The sequence below is a fragment of the Pteropus vampyrus genome, unplaced genomic scaffold (genome assembly GCF_000151845.1).
Source record: "Pteropus vampyrus isolate Shadow unplaced genomic scaffold, Pvam_2.0 Scaffold17, whole genome shotgun sequence".
NCBI lineage: Eukaryota > Metazoa > Chordata > Mammalia > Chiroptera > Pteropodidae > Pteropus > Pteropus vampyrus.
The window spans coordinates 12,946,788-12,954,299 of NW_011888798.1; the positions used below are offsets into that span (position 1 = coordinate 12,946,788).

The following is a 7,512-nucleotide window of genomic DNA, read 5'->3' on the forward strand; positions in this document are numbered from 1 at the left end:
TTTCATTTGTGATCTTTTCTGATTCTAAGGCAGTCACTTTAGGGAGAGGAACTATTTGGTCTAAACAAGGAGCTTATCCAGAGTGTGTAAAAAGAGACAGATGGTCTTCCTGAGTATAGAGGTGCTGCTGTCAAAAGTGCCTAAAAACTCAGGAGATGAAAAGAAATCCTAACTACTCTCTAAGAGCAAGGCAATATTTAATGTTCCAAATGCTTCTGGGAGTGCATTGCTACTTTTATTTCTTAATAGTTTAGCAACCCTTGTTGGGAATCTTTAAAATAACCTTTCCTGATTCCGTTTTTATTTTGTTTTTTTCTCAGACCTTGAATTGTCAGTCACCCAGCATAAAATGTAAGGTTTTTTTTTTTTGTAAAATACTTTAAAGGAAATATACCCATTCTGAACATTTTCGAAGAAAATGACCTCTTTCCTACAGAATTGCCAAGGCGTTTGTGTTAAAGAAGTGTTTTTTCACCTGGAGGCAATTTGGTATATTTTGATTTATGCCCTTGACATGTTTTAAAGGTTAAAAAAATGTTCGATGTATTTCTTTTTCTAAAGTTAAAGCAGTCACTTTCTCAGATATGGCTGCTTAAGGCTTAATACTCTAAAAATTATTAGAAGGCTGAAATTGGCCAATCCATGAGATTCAATTTTTGCATGAAGTACAATGTGCATAGTTGCTGCTGGCACATGTTCAATATTGTTTGGGGAAGTTGAGGCAGTTTCAGGGAGTGATTGAGATGAGGGTGGAAGGTGCTTAAAAAGTCAAATCATTTCTCTTGTGACTCTCTCACTGAGGTGCTGAATATCTTGTTTGACAGATGTAAAATAAGGTAGTAAAATAGACATATTCTAAGCCACAGCTTTATTAGGAATTTGTACCTTTTACTTATACAAATGAGAGCTGAAAGTTGAAAGAACAAAGCAGATTAAATGAGAGCACTGCTCTTGGATTTTAGCTCTCTGAAATTTGGAAATAACGATGACTCGATTGAACTGACGTTGTCAAAGTGATTTTGTGGTCCCTGACTCTGGGTCCAAATGTAAAGTTGTGGTGCAACAGAGGTGTGAGAGGACTAGACTCCACTCCTTCCTCTCAGGCTAAGCCACTTAAGGGAAGCTAAACTGCCCCCTCACCCCACTGCCCTACTATAAAATAAAAGTGTTGGACTAGATGATTTATAAGATGCCTTTTTGTGACACTTCTCTGTCCCCTCCCTGTCCTGATGTTTCTATACTTTCAGTTCTCTTGGCCCCCTAAAACTTTACCCTCTCATGTTAGGAGAAATGGGTCTAGCTAATGGGACTTAATGTGCTACCTTCCAAAGGTATTTAATTATTTTTGTTGTCATTGTGTATTTTCTTAAATTTTAAGAATTATTAAAAAAATGTTTCAATTATAGTTGACATACAATATTATGTTAGTTTCAGTAATTCTACTTCTGGGTATTTATCTGAAGAAACCCAAAACTTTAATTCAAAAAGACATATAGAGTCTATGGTCATGCCACCCTGAACATGCCCGATCTCATCTGATCTTGGAAGTTAAGCAGGGTTGGACCTGGTTAGTACTTGGTTGGGAGACCACCTAGGAAGACCAGGTGCTGTAGGCTTAAAAAAAAAAAAAAAAAAGCAAAAAGACATATGGATCTGTATGTTCGTTGCAGCATTATTTACAATAGCAAGATATAAAAGCAACCTAGGTGTTCATCAATAAATGAATTGGTAAAGAAAAAGTGGTGCATATATACAATGTGTATTTTACTTGTAATTTGATTTTTGACACCACAGAATTTTGTCATTATTGGTTCATGTCTACATTCATTTAGATTTATCAACATTTTTATCATTTTTTTGCTCTTCATTCCTTCTTGTATTTCAAACTTTCCATTTGTGGTCGTTTTTCTTCTGCCTGATACCCATGCTTTTTTAGATTTCCCTTTAACTAGGCTTTGCTTTATGTTGTAGTTTGCCTGAATATGTTTTTAGTTGGAGCATAGTCAATGCTCTATTAATATAAGCCACTATTATTATCTAAAAATAGATGGTTTGTTTACTTATTTGCTTACCATCTATTTAGTCCACTAAAATGTAGACCCTAAAAGGTCAGGAGCTCAAATTGTCATTTCCTCATTGTCTCTTTTGTCAGGTTAATTACATAGTGCATTGGTGGTGCCCATTTAAGGCTGAATGCCTGAATGGATTCACACATCCACTTACTCATTCTTTTATTCTACTTGTTTTGAATGCATGTCCACTGTGGGTCAGACATTGTCTAATGAAATTTTGAGACTACAAAGATTAGAGGCTAATGGGGCTAACTCTCTTATGGGAAGACAGTTAAGTCAACACGTAGTTGAAGTACAACCTGGCAAGTACTCTATTATGAGAAATTGATCATTCCTGGGAGATATGGAACAGAGAAAGGCTTTTGAATAGAGGTCCTCTAGACAACACTTTGTATTACTACCTTGTAAGATTGACCCAACATTGTGGCTTCTGGAAGTGATCTTGGGCAGGTCAAAGTGAGTAGAAACTTGGTTATCTATCCTAGATCTCATCAAATTTCTACAATGCAGTGAAGGTGAATTTGTGAATCAACAGGCATATTCCACTGAAACTAATGAGTTGGAAAAAATAGCCTGGAACAAAAAGAACTGCTGTGTTGAGAGTGGCCACATTATACTCCACAGAATAATGATCATAGATGGCCATTACTTCAGGTTATGATAAAGGTACTTTCAGTTAAGCATAGCCCTACAGAGTCAGAGCAATATCCTTGAGAGTTTTCCTTTAAGGGCAGAACACCTACTGAACTTTCAACAAAAGACTGTTGAAAAATATTTTAAGTGTAGAGAAGATAGGCACTATTGTATTAAGAAACAAGCCAGAATTTTGAATAAAAGTATCAAATTCTAGTTTCTTTACTTCATAACTATATGATATGGGATAAGAGACAACCTCTCTGAGTATCTCTTTTCTTACCTTTAAAATAGGGATAAAAATGCCTCGAGATTGTTGTGAGAATTGAAACAATGTACATAAAATAATACATAGTAGGCCTTCACAGTCATTGTTAAGATTAATTAATTAAATATGTATAACAAACATGTAAATTAATATGCAAATTATTTTACAATGCTTTCTTTGCAACTATTTTGATTAGTGTTGGTAATTTCTGCCTCACATGCTCGCAGCTTTAGTTTCCTTAATAATCAGTGGTTCAGGAAGACTATAAGAGCAGCTCTTCCTTGCTTATATTTGGGTTAATATGTTGCTGTCTACCTGCTTTTGTGTGAATGGATTTCAAGAGTCATGGAAAAAAATCTCATCAATTGCCAAATCCTATCCTGGAGTTTGAAATACTTTCACAAGGATAATGACTTTTCTCCTCCTTTTCCCACACACATACCTTTAAAGATAATGCTTAGATAACACATTCTTCTTTGAAATTGTGCTCTCTCCTCCACATTTGTCACTCTACCTACCACCTTCAGTAAGGGTACTGAACCTCCAGACAAAATTGATCATTTCTCTCTCTATGTAGTTTGTCCACATTCCTTACATTTCCCATAATTTATAGAAACTAAAATGTTATTTATGTAAGATGTGTATAGATATTAAAGATGTTATAATGTGAACAAATGTGAAATTGGTGTAATGTGATAAATTTCAAGTTAGGCTGCAAGGTCTTTGAAGATAAAAACAATATTCAAAGAACCTGGCTAAGTTCCAGGTTCATTGGGCATAAATAACCAATTTAAAAAAAAAATCCTATTTGTTGATTTTGATAGCTAGGTTTAGAAGAGGGTGGAAAAATCATGAGGGCATTTGGGCATTTGGAAATATGTGGTTAGTGGTGAATGGGAATAAAAGGAGGGGGAAAATTATGCATGGAAGAGAGATAGCCATAATAGAAGGAAATCATCACTGATATCCAGCTTCTATGAGGACCTTTCTTGCAAAGAACATAGTTTTATTTTGCAACATTTTCAAAATGTATGGTTATTTCCATAACCACCTAAATAACTTGCTGGATATTTTATACACATAAAAATGTGATTTTAGATGGAAGAATACCAATGCATTTAAAACACAAATGCAAGAAAGCATGTTCACATGACAAAACATTCACTTTGTAAAAAAATGAGTTATAAGTAATTATGAAGTAATTGTGTAAATTATTAAATGATAATGAGTTAATATGGTATATATTTATAATGGGTGAATTATCATTGTTGAGCTTTATGCAATACCACCAATGTTAATTACAAAAAAAAAAGATCTATATTAAAGTTTGAGAAAAAAGCTTTACTAACTTGAACCTAAGGATATCAGGAGCTAGTGAGAAATGTCGATCTGCAACCCATTTGGCTTAGATATTCAGTATTTTTCTTGATGCATTGACCTTTTCTTAAAAGTAAATTAGGTTAGTTCAGCATAGCTGTTCTTTGTAAGCTGGTGCTGGTGCCTAGTGATAGCTGTTTCTTTGGGCAGAAATCTGGCATGGCTTATCAGCCATTGCATTACACTGTCTACCTAGTCCCTGAAGTAACCTTTTTCCAACTACAAAAACAAGGACCACAATTACCCACCTATGAGCTACAGACATTTCTCATTATTCCATCATTTCTAAAAAAATACTAATATTGCTTTTGTGACCAGTTCTGCATGTTATTTTAGTGCCCCAGGTATAATTATTGTGGGCTTGCATACTTGTATTCTTTTAAAGCAATGAGTTGCTTTTATTCCAGCCAAATTTATGAAAAATTGTCCACCAATCCAAAATCCATAATGTGACATTTGAGACCTTCCAACCCTCAAAACCAAACTTGATGACCTTTCTTAACTTTAATTAGGTCTCCTAAGTCTCAAGGAGGTTCCTCTCAAAGGAGATCCATCCAAATTTATTACACTAATGAGTATTGTTTGATAAAACCCCCCATAAACCTTCTTGAATCAGGAGTTAAGGTCCGGGAAAGTGGATTTACAACAAGCACTGAGTAAGGAAAATGCATTAACCAGAAAACTTGTTTTAATTAAGCAGTAGCCTTTGTGCTAATGAAGAAAAAAGACTGAGGAACTCTCACCCAAACCAGATTTATCATAATTGACATAAATCCATTTTGTTTTCTCTCCTCTGTATCTGTGCTTATACAAAACTTGCCTGAGAAATGACAATTGCATTATAATTGAAAGATGAATAGGAATCATGAATTAATCAGGTACGAAGTTGGAGAAAGCTGTTTTAGTCAGGTGAAACTACATATGTGACCCATGGGAATGCCATGTGAAATGCTGATTTGCATTTCACATGGTGGAGGCATTTAGAGGTCAAGTCACCTAGTACAAAGTACAAGGTAAGACTGGACCTGATGTGACTGATGGAAGAGTGATAATAGCAGGACATGGGGCTAGAAAGTGAGGATGCACCCATGTTGTGAAAGGCTGGGTATAAAATGTGAAGGGACTTAGATTTTGTCCAAAAGTCTTTAAAAGAATTAAGCACCCAAATGGAGAACTCTTATTTTAGATGATCACCCTAAGGGTAGTGTAGAGAATCTGGAGATGAGAAGACATCAAGGTCAGGAGTGTTCATTAGGAGGCAGTTCTAATAGACCAGGAGAAACACTGGAGGAGCCTCAACCACCACAGTGAGAGAAATGAGGAGTTTGACTTGTGGGGCTAGAGGAAGTTCTATATATCAAGGGAAATGGCTATACTTCTTAGCATAAAAGGGGGAAGTAAGTCACACATAAAAAAAAGTATAGGGATACTGTTTCTCTTAATTCCTTCTATTATTTGCATAATATTTTAATTTTACATCCCCAATTCCACTTATAATGGCACTCAATGTGGTGGCGGTGAACACCACCGCTTCAATGCGGAAGTCAACTCACACGGGGAGTCTTTACTTACCTGGTTACGACAGTTTAGGGGGTAACTGTATCACATGCCCGGCCTGGGATGTTTTAATTAAATGACTAGTGACCATTTTGAATAGTAGTCTTTCATTATCGCAGAAATAATAAAAATGACCCAAACAAAGTCAATGAGTATAAACGTGCTCAGGCTCAGGAACTATAAAGAAGTCAGTTACCTCATGGTCAGACCAGCACACGCTGAGTTCCCCTGGTGAGCTTTCCTGAAAGGTTCTGGAACTGGGCTACTAAAAGCTGTTGAGGCAGCCAACGGAGGGCACTTGGTGTTTGCAGCATGCCGACCTTTGGAATCTTGACGGCATTGACCGATGGTATTTAGTCCTGCAGATGAGGAATAGGCACTTGTTAGATAAAAGAATCAAATCTCTTCTTAAAGAGACCAGTGGTAGGTATGGCACACTGCTTTCATTTCTTATCTCACTCAAAAAGAGTAAAGGGACTCCCTATGGTACGGAGAGAATCAGATGGGTCAAAACCAAATTAGAACATAATCCCTCAGTGGCAGACCATCCTTAGGACAGTCTTAGAGCATGCTGTGGAATAGGGACCCTTTTATAGTTTATAAACAGTTAAAATTTACTTTTAAATTCTGTTTATTCTAGAAATAATTAAAAAATTGGCAGGTGCATACATTAAATCATTTAGCATTTTTATAATCATCTTTAAAATTTGTAATAGATCTTTATAATTTAGTATCCTTTCCCGTGCTGATGTTCTATTATTCTGTTTTCTAGCATAAGTTATGAAAGGACATGTAATTTTACACACATACACGCACGCACACACAAACTCCAAAAGGGCCTTTGGGTGGGCCAGGTGTTGTTCACAGGCACTGCAGGAAATGCCCACGCAGGAGGGAAGGGCAGAGATCAGATCTCTGAAGTGTTTTAGTGCCAAGCGCCATGAGACGGAAAGTTAGGAACATGTCTAAAAATGGAGTGTGAGATGAGCTGAAGGGAATGGTTTAGGATGGAGTCTGTGAATGAAGCAGAACTGTCAGGAGCTTTTCCTTGTTAATGCTGGGTTTCTAGAGGAGAGGACTTGCAGTCTAAAAGCATAGGATATCTTCAGACAATAGCAGCAATTTGCTGTGTTTGTCAGGAATAAACAAACATCTAGGACAGTGATTCTCAAAATGTTGTCTCTGGACCAGCAGCATCAGCATCACTTGGGAACTTGTTAGAAATACACATTATAGGACCTCTCCCTCTGCTGAATCAGAGACTGTGGGAGTGGGACCTAATGTGCTTTGATAAGCCCTCCTAATATAATGCAATGTGGAGATGCGTGCATGAAGGAGGTGTTGAAGGGGACAAAGGAAGGTATGGGCTGGGAAGAGTTGAGTTTCGTTTTCAGCAAAGTTTGTCTCCCCTAGGTAACAGTGATATCTCCTGACTCCATGAAGGGTGGAAGAGGATGTAGTAGGAATCCTAGCCTGTCAATTCTGAAGTTATTAAAGCAATATACTGGATTGTTTTCCTTAAAAAATTATCAAGAGGGTTCCTACTTTGTTAATCCCCTCATCTTTAATGCAAACTATGGTTAATTAAACAAACAAACAAACAAA

General features: G+C 36.6%; 1 non-coding gene across 1 annotated transcript; it reads left to right on the top strand.

Annotated features, from left to right (window-relative positions):
- The first annotated feature begins 1,497 nt into the window (after positions 1 to 1,497).
- On the top strand, positions 1,498 to 1,616 carry LOC111736093. Its single transcript, XR_002779080.1, has one exon. It is a non-coding gene; the product is annotated as a 5S ribosomal RNA (ribosomal RNA).
- Positions 1,617 to 7,512: the final 5,896 nt, after the last annotated feature.